Genomic DNA, 26,525 nt, shown 5'->3' on the forward strand with positions numbered 1-26,525 from the left:
CAGCAGGGGAAATGCAGACGCTAGGAATCCTGGCAGCAGGGGAAATGCAGGAGCTCGGAATCCTGGCAGCAGGGAAAATGCAGGCGCTCGGAATCCTGGCAGCAGGGGAAATGCCGGCGCTCGGAATCCTGGCAGCAGGGGAAATGCAGACGCTAGGAATCCTGGCAGCAGGGGAAATGCAGACGCTAGGAATCCTGGCAGCAGGGGAAATGCCGGAGGTCGGAATCCTGGCAGCAGGGGAAATGCAGACGCTCGGAATCCTGGCAGCAGGGGAAATGCCGGAGGTCGGAATCCTGGCAGCAGGGGAAATGCAGACGCTCGGAATACTGGCAGAAGGGGAAATGCCGGAGGTCGGAATCCTGGCAGCAGGGGAAATGCCGGCGCTCGGAATCCTGGCAGCAGGGGAAATGCCGGCGCTCGGAATCCTGGCAGCAGAGGAAATGCAGACGCTCGGAATACTGGCAGCAGGGGAAATGCAGGCGCTCAGAATCCTGGCAGCAGGGGAAATGCAGACGCTCGGAATCCTGGCAGCAGGGAAAATGCAGGCGCTCGGAATCCTGGCAGCAGGGGAAATGCAGGCGCTTGGAATCCTGGCAGCAGGGGAAATGCCGGCGCTCGGAATCCTGGCAGCAGGGGAAATGCAGGCGCTTGGAATCCTGGCAGCAGGGGAAATGCAGACGCTAGGAATCCTGGCAGCAGGGGAAATGCCGGAGCTCGGAATCCTGGCAGCAGGGAAAATGCAGGCGCTCGGAATCCTGGCAGCAGGGGAAATGCAGGCGCTTGGAATCCTGGCAGCAGGGGAAATGCCGGCGCTCGGAATCCTGGCAGCAGGGGAAATGCAGACGCTAGGAATCCTGGCAGCAGGGGAAATGCCGGAGGTCGGAATCCTGGCAGCAGGGGAAATGCCGGCGCTCAGGATCCTGGCAGCAGGGGAAATGCCGGCGCTCGGAATCCTGGCAGCAGAGGAAATGCAGACGCTCGGAATACTGGCAGCAGGGGAAATGCAGGCGCTCAGAATCCTGGCAGCAGGGGAAATGCAGACGCTCGGAATACTGGCAGCAGGGGAAATGCAGACGCTCGGAATCCTGGCAGCAGGGGAAATGCAGGCACTTGGAATCCTGGCAGCAGGGGAAATGCAGGCGCTCGGAATCCTGGCAGCAGGGGAAATGCAGGCGCTCGGAATCCTGGCAGCAGGGGAAATGCAGGCGCTCGGAATCCTGGCAGCAGGGGAAATGCCGGAGCTCGGAATCCTGGCAGCAGGGGAAATGCAGGCACTCGGAATCCTGGCAGCAGGGGAAATGCAGGCGCTCGGAATCCTGGCAGCAGAGGAAATGCAGACGTTCGGAATCCTGGCAGCAGGGGAAATGCCAGAGCTCGGAATCCTGGCAGCAGGGGAAATGCCGGCGCTCTGAATCCTGGCAGCAGGGGAAATGCCGGAGCTCGGAATCCTGGCAGCAGGGGAAATACAGGAGCTCGGAATCCTGGCAGCAAGGGAAATGCCGGAGCTCGGAATCCTGGCAGTAGGGGAAATGCAGGCACTCGGAATCCTGGCAGCAGGGGAAATGCCGGCGCTCGGAATCCTGGCAGCAGGGGAAATGCAGGCGCTCGGAATCCTGGCAGCAGGGGAAATGCAGGCGCTCGGAATCCTGGCAGCAGGGGAAATGCCGGAGCTCGGAATCCTGGCAGCAGAGGAAATGCCGGAGCTCGGAATCCTGGCAGCAGGGGAAATGCCGGCGCTCTGAATCCTGGCAGCAGGGGAAATGCAGACGCTAGGAATCCTGGCAGCAGGGGAAATGCCGGCGCTCGGAATCCTGGCAGCAGGGGAAATGCAGACGCTCGGAATACTGGCAGCAGGGGAAATGCAGGCACTCGGAATCCTGGCAGCAGGGGAAATGCAGGCGCTCGGAATCCTGGCAGCAGGGGAAATGTAGGCGCTCGGAATCCTGGCAGCAGGGGAAATGCAGACGCTCGGAATCCTGGCAGCAGGGAAAATCCCAGAGCTCGGAATCACGACGGAAGCCCGGTATTCCCACTCGAGTGGTGGTCCATGCCACCACCCGATGGAGAATAGAATTCTGTGGCGACAAGCTTGGGCCCGAAGCGCGGCGATCGCAGTGAGCTCGTGAGGGGACTTGCTGCCAGGCTGTTGGGATTCCAGCTGTCGGGATTCTGGCGTCGGTCTCCTGAACGCTGGGATCCTGACCGTCGGGATTTCATACCGGATACGTTAGGGCCATTGTGGACTAGTAGTGCATCTGCGCCAAAGTGGCACTCATATAGAAAGAGGACAAGGATGCAGGATCTAGGTCCACAAAAGGTTCCAAAAACCAAAAAGAATAAAATTTAAATATTTTCTGTTATCTAAAGTAACGTTGCCAAAAAAATAAATAAATAAACAATATTTTACTGTGTATAATTCCATAGCGACAATAATGTGGCTCTTACACAATAGCAAACCTCTATTATATCTTCAGTGTGTGTCTTCCCATATTGTCATACCCATGCATTGTGAGGGGCACCGCTAAACAACTTAAGAGTTGCAGACAAAGGGGTAAATTTACTAAGATGGGAGTTCTATTTAAGATGGGATGTTGCCCATAGCAACCAATCAGATTCCAGGTATTATCTTCTAGAAGGTGCTAGATAAATGAGAAGTAGAATCTGATTGGTTGCTATGGGCAACATCTCATCTTAAATAGAACTCCCATCTTAGTAAATATACCCCAAAGTGTCTGCAGTTGCGGGAAGCGGAAGAAGTCTTATTTTACTACCATATACTAATGTGAGAATCCTCAGGGATAATGCGGGGGTTTGTGCGTCTACATGCGGAAACCCATGCACCCACTGATTTTGTGCCAGCCGCCACAATCATCATCGTTAGTAAATCCTCTTGCACCAGCCCCATGCCAGATGCAACAGATCCATCACTAACCACTAGCTTCCCTTCGCCGTTAGTATGCCACTGCAGAAGAGAGTGCCTGCTCCTATATCCCTAACATCAATAGACCATACCTGTAACACGTTCGTTTGCATCTGTATACAGTACTGTACTCTACAATTTTTAATGTGTTGATTTCGGGACTTGGACGCTCACATATTCCTAACGTAAATGGACTATACTGTGGCGTTATCACGTTTAGTCTGTATATTCTGTACTACTGTATTTGCGTCTGTACACTGTAATATAATATATGACATACTGTCGCATATTGTAGCGTAATGATACGCACCAGCAAAGTAGTTCTTACGCTGTAGTTCAGTATTGTATTTTAATGGAGACCACACGCATGCGCAATGGTGATTTTAAAAAGCGACATCTGGTGGATAATCGCAGGTATTACACTTAAAGGTAACGCCAAACGCTCTGTGCGCCTCCCTACGACTGGGCAAGCCTCCTTGCGCCCAGGCACGCTGCGTATGCCTGATCGCGACTAACGCCTCAGCCAGCAAAGATAATGGAGGCTCCATCTGTATATATAAATGTTAAATATTAAACATAAAATGCGTGTGTGAAGTCAGCAGATTGCCCTTCAGGACTCCCTATGGCCCAGGCCTGATCCTACAGTATGTGCCCTGTTCACAATGCCGGTTGAGTGTGGTATGTTAGATAGAATAGACTTAGGTCGACAGTGTCTAGTTCGACCACCACTGGTCGACAGTAAGTAGGTCGACATGAGTTTAAAATTTTTTTTTGGGTGTCGTTTTCTTCGTAGAGTGACGGGGAACCCCAATTAGTGCACCGTGTCCCCTCGCATGGCTCGCAAGCTTCGGGCAAGGTTACCGTTCCCAATTGTAGTTCACGTGGATCAAGTATGAAAAAGTTAAAAAATGTTAAAAAACAATTTTTAAAAAGTCATGTCGACCTTTTGTCAAGTCAACCTAGTACATGTCGACCTAGAGTCCCTGTTGACCTAGAAACCACGTCGACCTACTTACTGTTGACCAATAGTAGTTGACCCAGACACTGTCGATCTAAGTCTTGTCGACCTAGAGACCGGATCCCGTCCCGGTTACGCGTCTCTCTCCTCCGTCTCCCATTAATTGATGCCTGATTTAACCAGGGCTCCGCTAATGTGCAAAACAGCTTGAAGATTTGTGCGCAGCGACACTTTGCATCAATCCCTTCATGTAGTATTTATAGGACAGTCCCTCGACTAAGACTTAGGGCTCAATTCCTTTCTCTCCCTGGTAGCGATTCATTATATCAGGAGACTGTACTGTCTGCTAATACAGTCCTGTCTGGGTGTCTTAATAAACAATTCTGGGTGCGGGCGATAAAAAGAACCATTTCTCTATCAGGGAGATTTGTCGAGGCATAAACCTTTGTTGATCAGCCCTATGTACTTAGACTAGCAAATGGCATCAGCGGCAAGAAGGGGCGAACGATCCCCGTCTGGTATAAGATGTAAGTCCCGGATGAGAGATGTGTAATTGTGCCCATTATTCTGCGTGGAAATAGAAATCCCTATTACCCGTATATATCACACGTGGCTTATTACTGCTTAATATTGGCTGCTGTAATGTGCTGCGCTAGCTGTGGGGCTTAGGACTGATATATAGATACTCACGTTACAGTCACGTCTGCTGTAAGGATCAGAGGGGGAGATTTATCAAAGATTGGAGAGAGATAAAGTGGATGGAGATAAAGTACCAGCCAATCAGCTCCTGACTGCCACGTTACAGGCTGTGTTTGAAAAATGACAGTCAGGAGCTAGTTGCCTGGTACTTTATCTCTCTCCAAGCCTTGATAAAGCTCCCCCAGAGAGTGATAAGAGTGATTGGGATAGGGGGTGAGGAGGGACAGATGGTAGAAGGGGAGACAAGATAATTAAGCAAATTTAATGTCACAGTAGCAAAAGTCCAAAGGTTTGCACATTGTTGTTGTTATAGAGAAGGAAATGTTAAAGTTTTTCAAAAAGTTTAAAAACATTTTCATCTACAGAAAACTTACTCTGCCAGTAGCGGTCACCTACCCCCATAGTGCTGTATAAACATACAATTAAAACAACGTTTGTACTAGTGACAGATCTGTTGAGACAGAATATTGGCCTTTCTTGGCCTCCACTTTCCATGTATCTAATGATTGTGGTCTAGTTTCCAGGACTATACTTAGCTCAGCGTACCTGCATCGGAGCAAAAACACCGACTTGTGGGATGTCGCCCCAAGAAGGCCCGATAGCTAGAGCAAGAGCTAAAGAGTTTTCCGTAATTTTCCGTAAGTCACCTTATTTTTATTTGGATGCCTCTGTGTGTACAATACCTACACGCCGCCATTCCCGTTACTTTAATTAGTGCGTAGCGGGATTATCATTGCCACCTAGAGGCTTAGTTAGCGTGGCATTGAGCAATTTTCCTTGAATAAATCTTACAATATGGAAGCTGCTTTTTATAAAGGTGAGTGAAGGGTCAGAAGCAGCTGCAACGGGCGCCCTCTCCCGCCCTCCGTGTTTCTAACGTTGGGAATTAAGATGTCCAGTAGATTATGACAAACAAATTGAAATCCGCTCCGCAGTCAGGGACCAGGCTAAATAAAATGCATCATGCTACAGACAATTACACTCTGCAGCTACACTAGACTCAGCGTTTACATATAGCAGCAAATCAACCGACGTGCTGTAAATTGGAAGTGGCCATTTTGCTTTAGCGCTGACATGACCAACGCAGGGTAATAATTCATGTAGAACCCTCAGGCAAGCTGCCACTGTATTCCATTTAATTGTTTGCACCAAAGATGGACATCAAACAGGGGATTAAGGGTCTAATTCAAGGCTGATTGCAAAATAACATTTCCCCGTAATGGGCAAAACCATATGCACTGCAGGTGGGGCAGATGTAACATGTGCAGAGAGAGTTAGATTTGGGTGGGGTGTGTTCAAACTGAAATCTAAATTGCAGTGTAACAATAAAGCAGCCAGTATTTACCCTGCACAGAAAAAATATAACCCACCCAAATCTAACTCTCTCTGCACATGTTACACCTGCCCCACCTGCAGTGCACATGGTGTTGCCCATTAGGCCCTAAATTCCAAAATCGTACGTTCACGAATAGTATTGTTTCAGACTAAATTGATTATTTTGAATATTTTTGCAGAATGCAAATTATACTATAAATGATGGAATTATAGATCGGGTGAGAATGTTTCAGTTTTCCAAGGAATACGTTTGAAATCAGGGAGCAGAATAACACAGACAGGGACATCCGTTTAGGGTGCATAAAGGTGGTGGAGAGACTGAGTGACTGCAATAGGTATATTCTGCCACAGATGACGGCAAAAAGTTTCATTTTCAGGATACGTCATAAAAACATTATTTGCAGTTACTGTCGGCTGAACGCAGCTCCGTCGCCAAAACAACACACCAGCTTAGTACAATTCTATTCTGCACAATAGTTTTAGGGGCTAGGAGGCCATGTCTCCATTCAGTCCCCCTACTAGGGCTCCTGCTGTGACAAATAATATATGATAAGACAATTATTGACCGCAGATAATGGACACACACAGAAACAGCGACATTACAAAGAATAAAGAGCTGTATTGATTTGCCATCATTCAATCCATGATCTCGTTGTACCAATAAACCAAACAATTCTCTGTTACCGAATGTTGCAGAGAGGACAGTCAGGGACAGACAATGGTCCCAGGTAGCAGCACAATTTCACTGAGAGTACGGTGAGCGCCTATATAGATGGAAATGGTGGGAACTTGGATGCTACAGGGACAAACCGGGTCACTTCATTTTGCTGGAGGCGTCCAGTGCATCCGGACGGCCTTATAAAGTCAACCATTAGTGGACACAATCAATGTAAAGTCTAACAAGGTCACTGAGCGCATTAATTCATGGACTGGTAAAAAGTATATGACAGGCAGAGATCAATGCAGGAACCCGAATGATACATTTGTAACTTCCATTGCTTCTTCTTAAACCATCAACGTTAGGCAACTGGTGGCTTTCCAAACGGCAGGAAACTACAATTTCCAGCAGTCAGTGGCTGTTGGAGATCTAGAAGTCTGACCAGAGGATGGCAGTGCCTGCTGGGACTTGCAGTTCCACACAAAGACATGCCGCATAAGCCCGCTGTAGGCTGCCGCCGTTTAAATTAATTTCAAACACATAAGTGAACTCTTTACAGCTGAAGAAATAGTGAAATGTCATGTTTATTTCCTCTAGGTATCAATGATAATCCGCTAATAAGAGCTACTCGCAGGGTGTCTGACATTTTCTTTACTGATACAATTTTACATTCAGCAACAGAAAAACAGTGATAATAAGACCATCAAACGCATCAACCTTATTAAAAGGTTAACAGCTTCATTCATCCAGCGACATCTGAGATCAGAGCGATACTGGCGTCTTTAGAAGAGCTCCACTTTTCCCTCCCGTGTCACATTAAGACCGGCAGTAATACTTGTGAAGTCTCTACTTAAACCACAGATGCCTCCGGAATTTGGGGTAGACCTCCCGGACTCCCGAGAGAGCAAGAAAATCTCCCGAGAGGGCTCACCTGCCGTAAGGTGCGCAAAGAGAAAGTTAGGGGACAGTTAAATAAAATGAAGACTATGCAGCCTACAGTATCCATACTGCCTTAGACATATGCCTTGGCTACCTTTATGGAAATGTAGCCCTGTACATATGCGGCATCACAATAGTGACTTCTGACCTGAGATTGCTTGTAACACCATATATCATCCAGTTACAGTTATGTTCTTTTCCAATGGTTCTCCCTTACATCTCCATTGCTCGTATGTGACCATATAGTCTGGGAGATTCATACATTTCAGGGAACCTTCTTGGGATCCCAGGAGAGTAGACAGTCTGCACACAGTATCGCCAACTTGCCCAAATAATCCAATAAAATTTTGTATGGGGTCCAACTGTTTTGATGGGGTCCAACTGCAAGCCCATCACCAACAACTCAAGGATTAACATGCTCAATTTCCCTAATCCCTCAACCGATTGATGATCATGGATGCCCACCGATCGGCGCATCTATTCTGTAGATCAGCAGGGCCGGCGTGACATGGTATCACACCTGCAGATGTATGGGGGACTTTAGAGGGGCCAACTTATTACCAGCAATTCAAGGTCTAGATAGGGGCCAACTGCCAGCCCAACACCAGCATCTCAAGGTCTAGATGGTGGCCAACTGCAAGCTCATCACCAGCAACTCAGGGTCAGGATGGGGACAAACTGTCAGAACATCACCAGCAACTTATGGTCAAGATGGGGGCCAACTGCCAGCCCACCAACAGAAACTAGAGGTCTACATGGGGGCCAACTGCGAGCCCATCACTAGCAACTAGAGGTCTAGATGGAGGCCAACTGCAAGCTTATCACCAGCAACCCATGGTCAAGATGGGGGCCATTTGCCAGTCCATCACCAGCAACTCAAGGATTAGATGGAGGCTAACTTCCAGCCCGTCACCAGCAACTCACATCTAGATGGGGGCCAACTGCCAGTCCACTAGCAACTCAAGGTCTAGATGAGGGCCAACTGCGAGCCCATCACCGGCAACTCAAGGTCTAGAAGGGGGCCAACATGGTACAGTAATCAGGAAATCACCAGTTACTCAGCCCCAACAACCTGAAGAGTAATAGGACTATACAAATCAGACCTTAAAAAGGGGATACCCTTCAATTTTTAACCCTTGTTTCTAAATGTATTCTGATACAGCCAAGTAGTTTAAATTCCGACAAGCATACAAAATGCCTCCCGTTTTCCTGAAATCATAGAAATTGAGTCAAACAAATCATACGTGTGTTTTGAATCCCAATGTAAATTTAATAAAGGCAGATTTTAGTATATTCGCTTGGTGTTTCTGTTTGAGACCATTTCTTACTAGAGAAAAATAACTTGTTTTTTTAGCAAAGATACTTTGTTACAGACGGTTCAGATCCAAGGTCACTTCCCACCTCCAGCCAGTGAACCTGTTTGTTAGCGTTAATAAAATGATGTTTTGCCATAAAAGTTACACACTCTACAACTCTTCCTGCCTCTGACTTTTTGCCAGGCTGGGTCATGTAGTTACAAATCCGCTGTAATGTCTCTACAGAATGTAATTGGCTTGCCAGCTCCTGTCGTAACCTCTGCTAGGTTGTCAGAATATATATAAATACACACACTCACCCGTTGAGCTATTTTTCGTCCTCCCACTATTTCGTCTCAGGAGAATGGATTAATTTTGTGCCATTTTCTGCTGATACTTTTGCAATCACACGATAGAGACCAAGAAAAATTCTGGGAATACGTTGCTGCCACCCAGACGGTAATTGGAATGGAGCGTGGCACCTAAGCAATCCATTCTAGCGTGGAAGAGGGACAGGAATGGCTATAAAATGAGCACAATCTCCTGCTCGTTTCACCACCCTCGTTCTGTCCACACATCTCGGGTCTTAAGGTCCTCAAGCATGCAGCGAGAAAGTAAGGGCTCAAATTGACGTTCCCACAGAATTAATGACAATGCCAGACTGTGACCTTCTCAGATAGATTCTATGTTCTTATTGTTGTACTGTGTCCAAATTAACTAAAGGGTCTAGCGGTGTGAAGACAAATCCACCCCAAAGATTGGGTGCAAAGATTGGGTGCAAAGTATGTGCTATAGAGGGTGAAACTTTGTTTTCTCTCACCCTAAATGTTACAACATCTATGGACCAAGTTAACCAAAGCACGCTGCATAAAATGTTGCCGTAATACCCATTCAATGTTTTAAGTAATCCTTAATCATCTGCAGCCTAGTTGACTGCCTGGGTTTGCCTAATACCTGCGCTCTCCCTGTGGTTCTATCTTCTGAGACCATCGGGCCTAGGCATTAAAGCAATTTTGCAGGAAATTCCCATAAAATGTCAAAGTATCCCTCAGAGACATCTCTGATACTTTATCTGCCGTGGTCCCTCCATATCCAACCACAAAAGCAGCCCCCATAGATTTCTTAGGGGACTGTAATGAAAGTCGGATTTACCAAGGTCTGAGGTGCAAAATGCAAAGCATTACAACCCTTTGACCCTGGTTAGTCCATTGTAGTCCATGGGCTACTTTTTGGCAAATTCCAAATCCGCAAGCGAATTGCACAGTATGTGGAAGTTGTGACTTGGCTTCTAGGCGTTCGCTGGGACAGAGCTTTCTGGAACCCACAACCTCGATAAATGCAAGCTGCCATTTTCATGACCACAAAGCAAGTTGTTGCAATTTTAGTTTTTCTACCGCAACCGCACGTTGCATCTAATTGATGGTAAATATGCCCCCTAGGGAGAGATGAGTCACACCTAAAGTGGAGAGGTTTCCCATAGCAAACAATATACTTCTAGATATATTATAAGAAGTACCAGATAAATGATAGCTAGAAGCTGGTTGCTATGGGAAACTTTACACCGGTGTTCTTAGAAAGTTTGTTACCTCTCCTCTTATAGCAAAGAAGTCTTCTCATTACTGATAACATTAATTTAATGAGTACAAACCTACAGTATATATAATACAGTATATAGATAATAGCTTAAGAGCTACATCCCAATAATCAGCTGTATTCAGCGTGAGCACGTTTGGCAGACGAGGGAAAATATATAAACCTAAAAACGTAACTGGCAAAACAAACTAATGATAATGTGTTAGAGACATAAATTTACTAAGATGAGAGTTCTATTTAAGATCGGATAGCATCCAATCAGATTCTACTTCTCATTTATCTAGCACCTTCTAGAAGATAATACCTGAAATCTATTTCATTGCTATGGGCAACATCCCATCTTAAATAGAACTTTCATCTTAGTAAATTTACCCCTCCAGCTATAACATAGATATTACCTCCCACCGCCAGGCAATAGCTCATCTGAAATGTAATCACTATATAAAGGCTGCAATCCCCCCTCTATATAACAAAGGACAATGGAAAAGGATAAAGCCGATGATTAACTTCTGTTGGAAACAATGGCCACATGTTTGTAAGACGCAAATCTATCTCTAGCATGACAGAGTCAACCTACAACCTGCGCTCCTTTCTCACTTATCGGAGTATCGGTCATCAAGTGTTTCCAAGGAAACAATCTATAACAGTCATTAACACCTTCATCTAATCAAGGGAAATTGTATTCACAGAATGGCTCAACCTGTCCTCATTGCCTGCATACAGTAGTGTTAAAGTGCACTTGTCACCCACAGACAGCGGAGCGGGGGATACGCACGATCAAAGTGCCAAAATTCATAGAAAGCTATCAGGCTGTCTATTACCGTCTTAGTGGGGTCATTCCGGGTTGATCGCTCGCTAGCAGTTTTTAGCAGCCATGCAAACGCATTGTCGCCGCCCACTGGGAGTGTATTTTCGCTTTGCAGAAGTGTGAACGCCTGTGCAGCAGAGCGCCTGCAAAATCTTTTTGTGCAAAACAAGACCAGTCCTGTAGTTACTCTTCGCGTGCGTTGATTCTAACGATGGAGGGACGGCTTTTGACGTCACACACCCGCCCAGCGAACGCCCAGCCACGCCTGCGTTATTTCTGCCACGCCTGCGTTTTTCTAAGCACTTCCTGAAAACGGTCAGTTGACACCCAGAAACGCCCTCTTCCTGTCAATCTCCTTGCAGCCGGCTGTGCAATTGGAATCGTCGCTAGAACCAGTGCAAAACCACAATGGACTTTGTATTGCTACGATGCGCGTGCGCATTGCGGAGCATACGCATGCGCAGATTAGCCATTTTTTTCACTGATCGCTACGCAGTGAACAACGGCAGCTAGCGATCAACTCGGAATGACCCCCTAGATGTGGTGGAGGCGGCAGAAAGTTTTGGGGAATAGGGAAATAAATAAACTTTTTTTTCTGTTTTCCAAAACTGCAAACTTATCTCAAATGCAAGAGTCTAAATTAGTGTTATTGGGGGTATGTACTAAGCAGTGGAGAAGTGAATTTGAATACTTTAAAATTATACAGAGCAGCTGATTGGTTGCCAAGGGCAACGTCTCCACTGGCTCATTTCTCCACGCTTATCACTGCTTAGTACATTTCCCTCTTAAGCCTTGGAGAGGGTCAAAGTGGAGAGAGATAAACTACCAACCTACCAGCTACAGGCTGTGTTTGAAAAATGACAGAAACTGATTGGCTGGTACTTTATCTCTCTCCACTTTATCTCTGTCCAAGGCTTAGTACATCTGCTACAGTGTTGCAACTACAACAACATGCAGTGGCAACGGAGCAGAAAGGTGAAAGGCGGCGGAAAAGGCTAAACCGCCTTCTTATGGGAGTCCTCACGCTTCTGAGCAATGCCAAAGTCCAGAGCATGGACATGAAAGCTCCAGTTGGGTGGCTACAGCGCCATCGCTAGACCCTTACCCGAACTTTGCTTTAGTGCCCAATGATGCTCAGTGCTGCCCCCGGTGGTACTCTATGTACCTTCTTGGCAAACCAAATTGTATACAGGGACTATATTCGTGACAATGCGCCCTACCAATTCCCCCAGAACCACTGACGTTCACAGCGCATATGGGGGGTCATTCCGAGTTGTTCGCTCGCAAGCTGCTTCTAGCAGCTTTGCACACGCTAAGCCGCCGCCTACTGGGAGTGAATCTTAGCTTATCAAAATTGCGAACGAAAGATTAGCAAAATTGCGAAAAGACACTTCTTAGCAGTTTCTGAGTAGCTCCAGACTTACTCGGCAACTGCGATCAGTTCAGTGCTTGTCGTTCCTGGTTTGACGTCACAAACACACCCAGCGTTCGCCCAGACACTCCTCCGTTTCTCCAGCCACTCCCGCGTTTTTCCCAGAAACGGTAGCGTTTTTTCACACACACCCATAAAACGGACAGTTTCCGCCCAGAAACACCCACTTCCTGTCAATCACAGTACGATCACCAGAACGAAGAAAAAACCTTGTAATGCCGTGAGTAAAATTCCTAACTGCATAGCAAATTTACTTGGCGCAGTCGCACTGCGGACATTGCGCATGCGCATTAGCGACTAATCGCTCCGTTGCGAGAAAAAAATACAGAGCGAACAACTCGGAATGACCCCCATGGGATTCAGCTCACGAAATCCGTCTGCCTCCGCTCGGCAGGTGACAGGTGATCTTTAAGTCCCAGCACGTTGCCGCCTCACCGAGTAAATAAAAGTCTCCCATATCCTCCCATAGTGTCAGACTCCCCAAACAGCAGGTTCCTGCAGACAAGTCGCTGCTCGATTTGTTATATTTGTATAAAAAAATAGGACAGGACAAAACAAGGAAAGGGATAATGGCATTTGAATGAGACATGAATGTCACTATGGAAATCACTTCTTGGAAAAAGCTCAAAGCAAAAAATTCATGTTGACATATGCTAAGAGAGAGCGAGCGACTTTGAGCGCGCCCGGGCTACAAACTGAGTTATTGAATAAATAAATCTTCTATTGTTCGCAAAGACATGACACTCCAAGAATTACAAAATGGATTGAGCCGGCATGAGCCTTACTTCATATTAATAGGTCATAATAAGCATTATTATGTTATACAGCCCGGCTGTAAAACGTAGCATTTATTGCAGCCTTCGCAATGATTTAAGTCAACCTTCAATGTCCAGTTTGCATGAAAACAGGATGAAGTAACATCAATCCGGTGAGTATATTATTTTATGTAGCTTGTAAGGTCTATAAAGTGAAGAACTGAGGGCATTAGGGCACATTCAGATGTCTGACGCCACGTCCAAACCCTTTGCGCAACACACAAAGACGGGGGGAAAAACAATATCTCCCCGTTTCAGGCTTCCGCTCACTGAATTATGGAGTAGTGATGAAGGCGTCAGTCCCGAATAATATTCTTATTAACAATATTCAATAGGTCTTGGTGACACATTTATAACTTTTTATTCCTAATAGGATGAGTCCTTAGTCTTATAAAGGGGACATGGGATTTCTGAGGCCCACCCCTTCCACCGCCCCCTAAGAAGATTTTGGATTTTTTGGGAGTCATGTGACCTGAGGTCATCGTGACATAAAGGTAGACAAGATACAACAGTTGCACCAAAATATGTACTTGGGGTCCCAGTGTGCAGCCCTTATACAGAGAAGTCCCATGCTGTTTAGTGTGTTATTTGTGGAACCCCTATTTGCGATACGTAAAGGTCAGGACCGATTGAGAAGGGGTTCTAAAAGGCAGACAACCCCTTTCAAGGCTCGGGATATTAATGTCAAAAATATAAAACATTAAGGGACTGATTCTGAAATGGGCATTGTAGCAGTTGTATCTGCATCTTTAGACTAACGCCACATCCGATTGTAAAAGGAACTAACGCCAAGTCTGATTGTAGAAGGATTGAGACGCCCCACTTGCAGCATCTTCAGACAGTGCATTTCCATCTTTAGACCATACAATACTTGCCAACACTCCTTGAATGTCAGGGAGACTCCCTGATATAGTAGCAATCTCCCTGACGCCCATGATGATTTACTATCCACTTGGACTACGACTGGGAATAGTAACATGCGGCAAGCGCAGCGAGACACCATTCCCGAAGCGTGGAGAGCGAAGTGAGGGTCTACGTTACATCTCAGTCGCCTCTTAGCACCACCCACTACAATTCTCAGACCCTGTATCTGAATTTGTACTGCGACATTTTGTTCACAACCAACAAAGAAGATTTAGATCATTTTCTTTAAGCGAGGGCTTGGGCCTCAGGGTGTATTCTTACAGCTTGCAGGTACAGCCACTATACGGATGTCTCATGCCTTCAGATCGACACATCCCCATGGATTATACACACTCTACGTTGCAATTTAGGAAAACTATTAGTGCATTTGTGTTACAGTCTTGTAGAAATCCTTAGGATCAAGTGGTTTAAGTGGATCACTTTATACAATGCGCAAAATGTGCCTTCCGTTACTTTTAGCCCAGAATAAGGAACATTTGTAGCCGCGGAAGGTTCCTTACAGAACAAATATTAAAAACAAAAAACAAAACAAAAACTTCTTGAACCTGACATTGTGAAGGTCACCAAGTCCCATCGGGAAGACTCCAGTTCAGACTGTTTTTGTCAATTACACAAACGATGCTTAAGCATATTTAGCATTTGCAAAAGCCCTATGCCTCCTGTACTGCACCCACACAATTATCACCGCTGAAAGGTCTCATCTGAAACTTCCAAAATACATGTAGACTTGTAATGAAATGCAAAATACATGTAGATGCATTGTTAAAACAAAAGGGGTTACGTGAGGCGATAAAAAGATTCATTTATGCAGAACTGTCAGAAAGCTTTTGTGAACGCACAATTTGCCTGGTGATTACACGGATAGGACGTGCCCTCGCTTACACTCCTGTGCCAAATAAGTTATCATTGTGCGCTAAAAGCCGACTCAGACAATACTCTTCCCTGGTAACAGCGTAACTCCCGCACAGCTACCCAGTGACGTAATATAGGGGGTCATTCCGAGTTGATCGCACGCTGCAACTTTTTGCAGCCCGTGCGATCAACTAGACGCCGCCTATGGGGGAGTGTATTTTTGCATAGCAAGGCTGCGATCGCTTGTGCAGCCCTGCTATGCTAAAAAAGTTTTGTGCAGAACAAGACCAGTGTAAGAGTTACTTAAACTGTGCGATGAATTCAGCGATGCAGGTCCCGGAATTGAAGCCAGACATCCGCCCTCCAAACGCCTGGACACGCCTGCGTTCGCCTCACCACTCCCAGAAAACGGTCAGTTACCACCCACAAACGCCTTCTTCCTGTCAATCTCCTTGCGATCGGCTTTGTGAATGGATTCTTCGTTAAATCCATCGCTCAGCAACAATCCGCTTTGTAGCCCTACGACGCGCATATGCATTGCGGTGCATACGCATGCGCAGTAGAAACCTGATCGCTGCGCTGCGAAAAACGGCAGCAAGCGATCAACTCGGAATGATCCCCATAGTGCGGGATCCGGATGTAATATAGGCCCTCATTCCGAGTTGTTCGCTCGGAGATTTTCATCGCATCGCAGTGAGAATTCTCTTAGTGCGCATGCGCAATGTTCGCACTGCGACTGCGCCAAGTAACTTTACTATGAAGAAAGTAATTTTACTCACGGCTTTTTCATCGTTCCGACGTTCGCATTGTGATTGACAGGAAATGGGTGTTACTGGGCGGAAGCAAGGCGTTTTATGGGCGTGTGGCTGAAAACGCTACCGTTTCCGGAAAAAACGCAGGAGTGGCTGGAGAAACGGTGGGAGTGCCTGGGCGAACGCTGGGTGTGTTTATGACGTCAGCCAGGAACGAAAAGCACTGAACTGATCGCACAGGCAGAGTAAGTCTGAAGCTACTCAGAAACTGCTAACTCGTTTGTAATCGCAATATTGCGCGTACGTCGGTCGCAATTTTAAGAAGCTAAGATTCACTCCCAGTAGGCGGCGGCTTAGCGTGTGTAACTCTGCTACATTCGCCTTGCGACCGATCAACTCGGAATGAGGGCCATAGTACGGGATTCGGATGATGATAGGTCGACCTATTGACCTATGGTTGACACGTATCAGGCCGACAAGTACAGAATGTCGAAAGCACTTAAGTTTGACAGTTACAAAAGATTGACGGGTTCAACTGGTCGACATGACGATGATCTCCCCCTCATATGGTCGACACGTGTGTATTTTTCGCAGGGTGTTACATTTTTTCAAACTCTTTTAGCGTTTTCCATCCACGTGGATTACAATTGGGAATGGTAACCTGTGCCGAGCGCAGCGGTAGCAGAGCGAGCCGCCGTGCCGGAATAATGGCGAGCGTAGGGGTACACTGATTGGGGTCACATGTGGTTTAACGGGTTCAGTATGATATCGCGGTTGTCGGGATGCCGGCAGTCACATGACCAACACAGAAATCCTAACCTTGAAGATCCCGATGTCGGAGGGGGCAAGTACTTTAAACCCCACCACCCTAACCCTCGGGGGTGGCGTCTACTGCTAACCTCCACACTAGTGCCTAACCCTAACCCCCTCCCCCCCCCCCTCCCGGCCCTAACCCTAAGAGTTACCCCGATACTTCCTGCCAATCGCCTTGCGTGCACCTAGCGATTGAAATTTTCGCATTATTCTGTCGCTGTTTGGGCTCGTGCTTGCGCATAGCGGTGCATACGCATGCGCAGTCATTAGATAATCGGCGCTGTGCGATTTCGCACCACAGTGATCAGTTCTGATCAGTTACAGAGGGGGTCATTCACACCCGATCGCACGCTGCCTTTTTTCGCAGCCGTGCGATCGGGTCTGAACCGCGCATGCGTGCGGTCCGCAATGCGCAGGTGCATCGCTGGTGCACCAGCGATCGTTAGAAGATTGACAGGCAGAAGGCGTTCCTGGGCGGCAACTCACCGTTTTTAAGGAGTGTCCGGCCGAACACATGTGTGTCCAGTCGTTCCGGAGGAGGATTCCTGACGCCACCGCCGGCCCGGATTGTCGCAGCGGCTGAGTAAGTCCTGGGCTGTGCAGAAACTGCACAAAGTTTTGCTTTTGCCGCTCACTGCACAGCCGATCGCACCCCTGCAAAGCCCTTACCCCCTCCCCTGTAGGCGGCGATTACCTGGTCACAGCAGTGCAAAAAATAGCTTGCGTGCAACCAGGTCTGAATTAGGCCCAATGGGGGTCATTCCGATCCGATCACTCGCTTTCGTTGCCTAGCGATCGCCTCTGAGACAGAGGCGATCGCTGGGCGGGAGGGGGCTGAACGGCGGCGTGGCCGGACCGTTGGGGGGGGGGCGGGCCGCGGAGGCTGCGTGACGTCTCACGCAGCCGCTGCGGCCAGTGGCAGCGACAATTAACTCCCAGCCAGCCGCATGAGCTGCGCTGGCCGGGAGTTACTCCTCAAATACAAAGGCATCGCCACTGTGTGATGCTTTTGTATTTGTGCGAGGGGGGGGCTGGCACTGACATGTGGGGCGGGCTATCCCTGTGCTGGGCGTCCCCCCGCATGTCTGGGAAGCTGATCAAACTCGGAATGACCCCCAATGTTACAACCGTGCAACATTTCACCCCAGCGCAATAACATCCCTGATCACCTGCGTTAAAATGCAAACAGCTATTTTTTTTCTCCCCACTCATTCAGCATCAGCGCTACAGTAACTTTCAATCCACTAAGATCTTGCAACAAATACTCATTCAGCAATAAATATTCCTTTTTATCAAAATACAGTATCTAAATATGAAAATCTCCTGTTCTCCGCCTCATCGCAGCCGTGCACCAGGAAACGGCCGGAACCGCGAGTGCATTGCGTGCTACCAGAACACATTATTCTTCTACAAGTACTTAAAGTCCAGCTGTCTTATTGGCTGCCTTCAAATTAAGTCAATAAATATTAGTGGGCTGCTCCGGCACGTATCACATTCATCTTGGCAGCGTGCGTTATTTGTAAACATTACTCGCATTGATCTATTCTGAGGAGATATAAACCCTTCCGGGGATCGTTATAAAACGCGCACGTTATTAATTATATGGGAGCATTTTCAAGCGAACCACAAATGAGACCCAGCCGTTATTGAGCGGCAAAGCGATGTCCGCGCTCGGTCCACACCACCACAAGAAACCATGTACAGCCCCGGCTTGTACCCAGCAAGGAGGTATCATTGACTTTTATAGGGAAACGTCTGCAGTAATGCAGCATAAGAGAGACGGCAAACTGTAATGCAGAATTAACTCCGCTGGATGACTGATCCTGCCCAATGCACCGTGATGTAAGTGACACTCTTGGGATCACCGGCGGTGGAACTATCGCCGTTATAGACGGCGCAGCATATGGATGGCGATCAACGGGTTAATCAGTTATATGCAATGGGTATTAACCATCAATCCTACTATTTACCAATGGGGGTGGAGGGTTGGTGGGCTGCTGAGTGGGGGGTTGGTGGGGGGAGGGGTGATTTGTTAATCGATTGTATGAGAGTGGCTTAACAAATAAGGAAACAAGACGTAAATACATTCAACTCGCACATATACGGATAATCGGGATCGGTATGTGATCCCGCCGAATGTCAGTATACAGACAGCGGTATCCCGGGGCGCTATAATGCCAGCAGGGGGCGAGCGCAACTAAGCCCCTTGCGGGCTCTGCGGTGAGCTTCGCTCGCCACAGGTTCTATTCTCCCTCTATGGGTGTCGCGGACACCAATAGAGCGGGAATCACCTTCCTCGACGGTATTCCGGCGGCGGTATAGTACCCCCGTCGGGATCCCGGCGTCGGTATTGAGACAGCCGGGATCACGATGAGCCGTATGTTAACTGCATACCGGATGATCAATAGTATCGCCTTGACAGAGATTATTTTTACACATAGTCCCCATATTTGTCTAACCGTCTGTTCCAACGCTACACCAAGGCAACAATCCCGGCAGAGAAGAAGTCAGCGTCAGTCGCCTGAGGCCAGGACATGACGGCTCGCCGTCGGTTGCGAATCGCCTTCCACTCAGGTGCTTCTTCAATGGTCCAAAGAGATGGAAATCACTCGGTGCCAGGTCAGGGCCTGTAGGAAGGATGGTCCAGAACCTGCTCATCTTGAACGTCTGTCCTGATGTTCTAAAAGGCAGTGCACCAAACCCAAAACGGTTTCCATGACATGACGCTATCACCGTACACCGCAACGTGTTGGCGCTGAATTTAAGCTGCTGTTGTGCCCTTTAGATGCTGAAATCTGATCACACTAGGCACCGCAATGTGTGACCATGGCTCCGCCAACCCCGCCAACTTCCACCTGAAGCTGGGACAGTATGACTGATATGAGGTGCAGTCTAGTGGCCGTGACGGGAAGCAGCGGTCTACCTGCTCTGGCCTGATGGGGAATTAGAATGACATAGAGAACATTACACACGTGAGAGGTCTTGTTACCTTACTTACTGAACCATCCTCGTGTGCTCTACCATTGGGAAGAAACCATTGATGGATTATGGCCATCACGTATGGAGTAGCCACATGAGCAGAAGGCTAGAGGAACACGCACAATGTGAACTGACCCCATAGAATGCATGGCACGATATGACTGGGTATTACACCTATTTAATTTACCATAACAATATTGGATTTTAGTAACTTGCAGAAACAGCTGTATCCTATGGCTGAGATATAATTTGTTTCTGCGTCGTTCTTTGGCGAGGAGTAGTGAGTATTATACGATTTGCAATAATAGTCGCCCACTGGGGCCATTTCTCCACTCTTGGAGCTGGTAATTCACATTTAAACACCAACCGCACTTTATTATCCTGTAGTATACTGTATGTATTATAATCACATAGCCGCGTGATATTGCGCAATGTGTTACAGTCCATGATGACGTCAACGCTTCCAACCAATTGAGTACTCCAAGCAACAGGACTGTACAGAACTATAATCCCGGTATAGAGATACAGACAGATACGTACATGCAGATACAGTTTTACAAGATGCAGTTGTAATCCATTTTACATTTCATTTTTCTATCTTAATAAACACAAAACCCTGTAATAATAATAAGGGCCCTCATTCCGAGTTGTTCGCTCGCAAGCTGCTTTTAGCAGCATTGCACACGCTAAGCCGCCGCCTACTGGGAGTGAATCTTAGCTTATCAAAATTGCGAACGAAAGATTCGCAATATTGCGAAAAGACTTCTCTGTGCAGTTTCTGAGTAGCTCGAGACTTACTCTGCCACTGCGATCAGTTCAGTGCTTGTCGTTCCTGGTTTGACGTCACAAACACACCCAGCGTTCGCCCAGACACTCCTCCGTTTCTCCAGCCACTCCCGCGTTTTCCCCCTAGAAACGGTAGCGTTTTTTCACACACTCCCATAAAACGGCCAGTTTCCGCCCAGAAACACCCACTTCCTGTCAATCACACTCCGATCTCCAGAACGAAGAAAAAACCTCGTAATGCCGTGAGTAAAATACCAATCTTCATAGCAAATTTACTTGGCGCAGTCGCAGTGCGAACATTGCGCATGCGCAGTTAGCGGAAAATCGCTGCTATGCGAAGAAAATTACCGAGCGAACAACTCGGAATGACCACCAATGTGCCCTGACTGCGTCTGCAGCAAACCTTTTATACGACGCTTACATCACATCGTCCTGGGTACCTGTCAGTCTGGGACGATTACAAAGCTCCTGTGCAATCCGCCTGTTTCACCAATTTGTGCGGACACAATGACAGACTGAGCGTTATATGTGGAGTTTAGATAATTACATACTGTACATCAAACCGTAACTAACATGTGATGATTTTAACGACACAAGGGAAGCCCACAGATATAATCATGTTTTTTTTTGTTGATTTATGAACATTGCATTAATTAGTCACATTTTCTGTCTGTATAATGCAAACAGCATAAATCCCGGCTGTCCCTCTATGGAAGTAACAGTTCTTCTGTTCCCGTCCCTCTCATCTATCCCCCTGAATAATATGTCTTATGGGGTGGGTTATGTACAAACAAATCTGTATCAGTCTTCAAATATCTCCCAAATGTCCTCCCACATAGAACAACTTCATCAAGATGCTCGGTTTGGTTGCCTACCATCCTCATCACATTGTGTATCACAGCTCCTCACAGTGACTCTAAGGGAAGGGCATCGACAACATCTGCGCATCGGTAATCCCCCCCATTGTGTATCACAACTCCTCACAGTGACTCTAGGAGAAGGGCATCGACAACATCTGCGCATCGGTAATCCCCCCCATTGTGTATTACAGCTCCTCACAGTGACTCTAGGAGAAGTGCATCGACAACATCTGCGCATCGGTAATCCCCCCATTGTGTATCACAGCTCCTCACAGTAAATCTAGGAGAAGTGCATCGATAATATATATGCATAGGTAATCCCCCCCATTGTGTATCACAGCTCCTCACAGTAACTCTAGGAGAAGTGCATCAATAACATCTGTGCATCGGTAATCCCCCCCATTGTGTATTACAGCTCCTCATAGTGACTCTAGGAGAAGTGCATCGATAACATCTGTGCATCGGTAATCCCCCCCATTGTGTATTACAGCTCCTCACAGTGACTCTAGGAGAAGTGCATTGATATTATCTGGGCATCGGTAATCCCCCCATTGTGTATCACAGCTACTCACAGTGACTCTAGGAGAATAGCATCAATAATATCTATGTATAGGAAATCCCCCCCATTGTGTATCACAGCTCCTCACAGTGACTCTAGGAGAAGGGCATCAATAATATCTATGCATAGGTAATCCCCCCCATTGTGTATCACAGCTCCTCACAGTGACTCTAGGAGAAGGGCATCAATAATATCTATGCATAGGTAATCCCCCCCATTGTGTATCACAGCTCCTCACAGTGACTCTAGGAGAAGGGCATCAATAATATCTATGCATAGGTAATCCCCCCCATTGTGTATCACAGCTCCTCACAGTGACTCTAGGAGAAGAGCATCGATAATATCTATGCATATGTACTCTCCCCATTGTGTATCACAGCTCCTCACAGTGACTCTAGGAGAAGAGCATCGATAATATCTATGCATATGTACTCCCCCCATTGTGTATCACAGCTCCTCACAGTGACTCTAGGATAATTGCATCAATAATATTTGTACATAGGTAATCCCCCCATTGTGTATCACAGCTCCTCACAGTGACTCTAGGAGAAGGGCATCAATAATATTGGTACATAGGTAATCCCCCCATTGTGTCTCACAGCTCCTCACAGTGACTCTAGGAGAAGAGCATCGATAATATCTATGCATATGTACTCCCCCCATTGTGTATCACAGCTCCTCACAGTGACTCTAGGATAATTGCATCAATAATATTTGTACATAGGTAATCCCCCCCATTGTGTATCACAGCTCCTCACAGTGACTCTAGGAGAAGGGCATCAATAATATTTGTACATAGGTAATCCCCCCCATTGTGTATCACAGCTCCTCACAGTGACTCTAGGAGAAGTGCATCAATAATATTTGTACATAGGTAATCTCCCATTGTGTATCACAGCTCCTCACAGTGACTCTAGGGATTGCATCAATAATATTTGTACATAGGTAATCCCCCCCATTGTGTATCACAGCTCCTCGCAGTGACTCTAGGAGAAGTGCATCGATAATATCTATGCATAGGTAATCCCCCCATTGTGTATCACAGCTCCTCACAGTGACTCTAGCAGAATTGCATCAATAATATCTGTGCATATGTACTCCCCCCCATTGTGTATCACAGCTCCTCACAGTGACTCTAGGAGAAGGGCATCAATAATATCTATGCATATGTACTCCCCCCATTGTGTATCACAGCTCCTCACAGTGACTCTAGGATAATTGCATCAATAATATTTGTACATAGGTAATTCCCCCCATTGTGTATCACAGCTCCTCACAGTGACTCTAGGAGAAGGGCATCAATAATATTTGTACATAGGTAATCCCCCCCATTGTGTATCACAGCTCCTCACAGTGACTCTAGGGGAAGTGCATCAATAATATTTGTACATAGGTAATCCCCCCCATTGTGTATCACAGCTCCTCACAGTGACTCTAAGAGAAGTGCATCGATAATATCTATGCATAGGTAATCCCCCCCATTGTGTATCACAGCTCCTCACAGTGACTCTAGCAGAATTGCATCAATAATATTTGTGCATATGTACTCCCCCCCATTGTGTATCACAGCTCCTCACAGTGACTCTAGGAGAAGTGATTGATGTTATCTGTGCATAGGTAATCCCCCCCATTGTGTAGCAGTGACCCTCACAGTTACTGTAGGTGGTTATATATGTGCAGGGGCAGAGGAGGGGGAAGAGTACCAACTCCTTACGCCCGAGCTTGTTGGAGGGACATGGATCAGCTGTTGAGGGGTCACCACGCATAGTCATTTGTCATATTTGGCCATGCTCCCCCAGCACCCAGGCCCTGCTCAGCTTTAACGGCCCTGTATATGTGTATAAGTCATCAGATTCCTTATTACATTGCACAGCAGTGATCCACGCAGTGACTCTAGGCAACAAGCTCATTAAGTCATACTGGAGAAAAGTGCTATATAAATAAAATGATTATTAATTAATTAATTAATTAATTAATTAATTAATTTAGAAATAATAATAATTATTATTATTATTTTTAATTTTTTTTTTTTTTTACTATGTCAGTGTATTCCTTCCCTAATTGCCCTGCGTAGCAGAGCTCCTCATGGTGACTGTAGGGGAGAACAGCTCAGTGATCATGTCACTATGTATTATATTCCCCTCCTCATTACACGGTGTAGCAGTGCTCCTCACAGTGACTGTAGGGGGAACAGCGCAGTGATCATGTCACTATGTATTATATTCCCCTCCTCATTACATAGTGTAGCAGCGCTCCTCACAGTGACTGTAGGGAGAGCAGCTCAGTGATCATGTCACTATGTATTATATTCCCCTCCTCATTACATGGTGTAGCAGTGCTCTGCACAGTGACTGTAGGGGGAACAGCTCAGTGATCATGTCACTATGTATTATATTCCCCTCCTCATTACATGGTGTAGCAGAGCTCTGCACAGTGACTGTAGGGGGAGCAGCTCAGTGATCATGTCACTATGTATTATATTCCCCTCCTCATTACACGGTGTAGCAGAGCTCTGCACAGTGACTGTAGGGGGAACAGCTCAGTGATCATGTCACTATGTATTATATTCCCCTCCTCATTACACGGTGTAGCAGAGCTCTGCACAGTGACTGTAGGGGGAGCAGCTCAGTGATCATGTCACTATGTATTATATTCTCCTCCTCATTACATGGTGTAGTAGAGCTCTGCACAGTGACTGTAGGAGGAGGAGCTCAGTGGTCATGTCACTATGTATTATATTCCCCTCCTCATTACACGGTGTAGCAGTGCTCATCACAGTGACTGTAGGGGGAGCAGCTCAGTGATCATGTCACTATGTATTATATTCCCCTCCTCATTACATGGTGTAGCAGTGCTCTGCACAGTGACTGTAGGGGGAACAGCTCAGTGATCATGTCACTATGTATTATATTCCCCTCCTCATTACATGGTGTAGCAGAGCTCTGCACAGTGACTGTAGGAGGAGGAGCTCAGTGATCATGTCACTATGTATTATATTCCCCTCCTTATTACACAGTGTAGCAGAGCTCTGCGCAGTGACTGTAGGGGGAACAGCTCAGTGATCATGTCACTATGTATTATATTACCCTCCTCATTACATGGTGTAGCAGAGCTCTGCACAGTGACTGTAGGGGGAACAGCTCAGTGATCATGTCACTATGTATTATATTCCCCTCATTACACAGTGTAGTAGAGCTCCTCACAGTGACTTTAGGGGGAACAGCTCAGTGATCATGTCACTATGTATTATATTCCCCTTCTCATTACACGGTGTAGTAGAGCTCTGCACAGTGACTGTAGGGGGAACAGCTCAGTGATCATGTCACTATGTATTATATTCTCCTCCTCATTACATGGTGTAGCAGAGCTCTGCACAGTGACTGTAGGGGGAACAGCTCAGTGATCATGTCACTATGTATTATATTCCCCTTCTCATTACACGGTGTAGCAGAGCTCTGCACAGTGACTGTAGGGGGAGCAGCTCAATGATCATGTCACTATGTATTATATTCCCCTCCTCATTACATGGTGTAGCAGTGCTCATCACAGTGACTGTAGGGGGAACAGCTCAGTGATCATGTCACTATGTATTATATTCCCCTCCTCATTACACGGTGTAGCAGAGCTCTGCGCAGTGACTGTAGGGGGAACAGCTCAGTGATCATGTCACTATGTATTATATTCCCCTCCTCATTACACGGTGTAGCAGAGCTCTGCACAGTGACTGTAGAGGGAACAGCGCAGTGATCATGTCACTATGTATTATATTCCCCTCCTCATTACACGGTGTAGCAGAGCTCTGCGCAGTGACTGTAGAGGGAACAGCTCAGTGATCATGTCACTATGTATTATATTCCCCTCCTCATTACACAGTGTAGCAGAGCTCCTCACAGTGACTGTAGGGGGAATAGCTCAGTGATCATGTCACTATGTATTATATTCCCCTCCTCATTACATAGTGTAGCAGAGCTCTGCGCAGTGACTGTAGGGGGAACAGCTCAGTGATCATGTCACTATGTATTATATTCCCCTCCTCATTACACGGTGTAGCAAAGCTCTGCGCAGTGACTGTAGGGGGAACAGCTCAGTGATCATGTCACTATGTATTATATTCCCCTCCTCATTACACAGTGTAGCAGAGCTCTGCGCAGTGACTGTAGGGGGAACAGCTCAGTGATCATGTCACTAGAGATGTGCACTTGAAATTTTTCGGGTTTTGTGTTTTGGTTTTGGGTTCGGTTCCGCGGCCGTGTTTTGGGTTCGACCGCGTTTTGGCAAAACCTCACCGAATTTTTTTTGTCGGATTCGGGTGTGTTTTGGATTCGGGTGTTTTTTTCAAAAAACACTAAAAAACAGCTTAAATCATAGAATTTGGGGGTCATTTTGATCCCAAAGTATTATTAACCTCAAAAACCATAATTTCCACTCATTTTCAGTCTATTCTGAATACCTCACACCTCACAATATTATTTTTAGTCCTAAAATTTGCACCGAGGTTGCTGGATGACTAAGCTAAGCGACCCTAGTGGCCGACACAAACACCTGGCC

The 26,525-nt window shown here is 46.8% G+C and overlaps 1 protein-coding gene across 7 annotated transcripts in view; it reads right to left on the reverse strand.

Annotated features, from left to right (window-relative positions):
* Positions 1-26,525, reverse strand: part of PCDH11X (protocadherin 11 X-linked) — a 1,521,665-nt gene that overhangs the window by 1,379,207 nt on the left and 115,933 nt on the right. The window lies entirely within an intron of this gene.

The sequence above is a fragment of the Pseudophryne corroboree genome, chromosome 8, assembly GCF_028390025.1.
Source record: "Pseudophryne corroboree isolate aPseCor3 chromosome 8, aPseCor3.hap2, whole genome shotgun sequence".
Classification (NCBI taxonomy): domain Eukaryota; kingdom Metazoa; phylum Chordata; class Amphibia; order Anura; family Myobatrachidae; genus Pseudophryne; species Pseudophryne corroboree.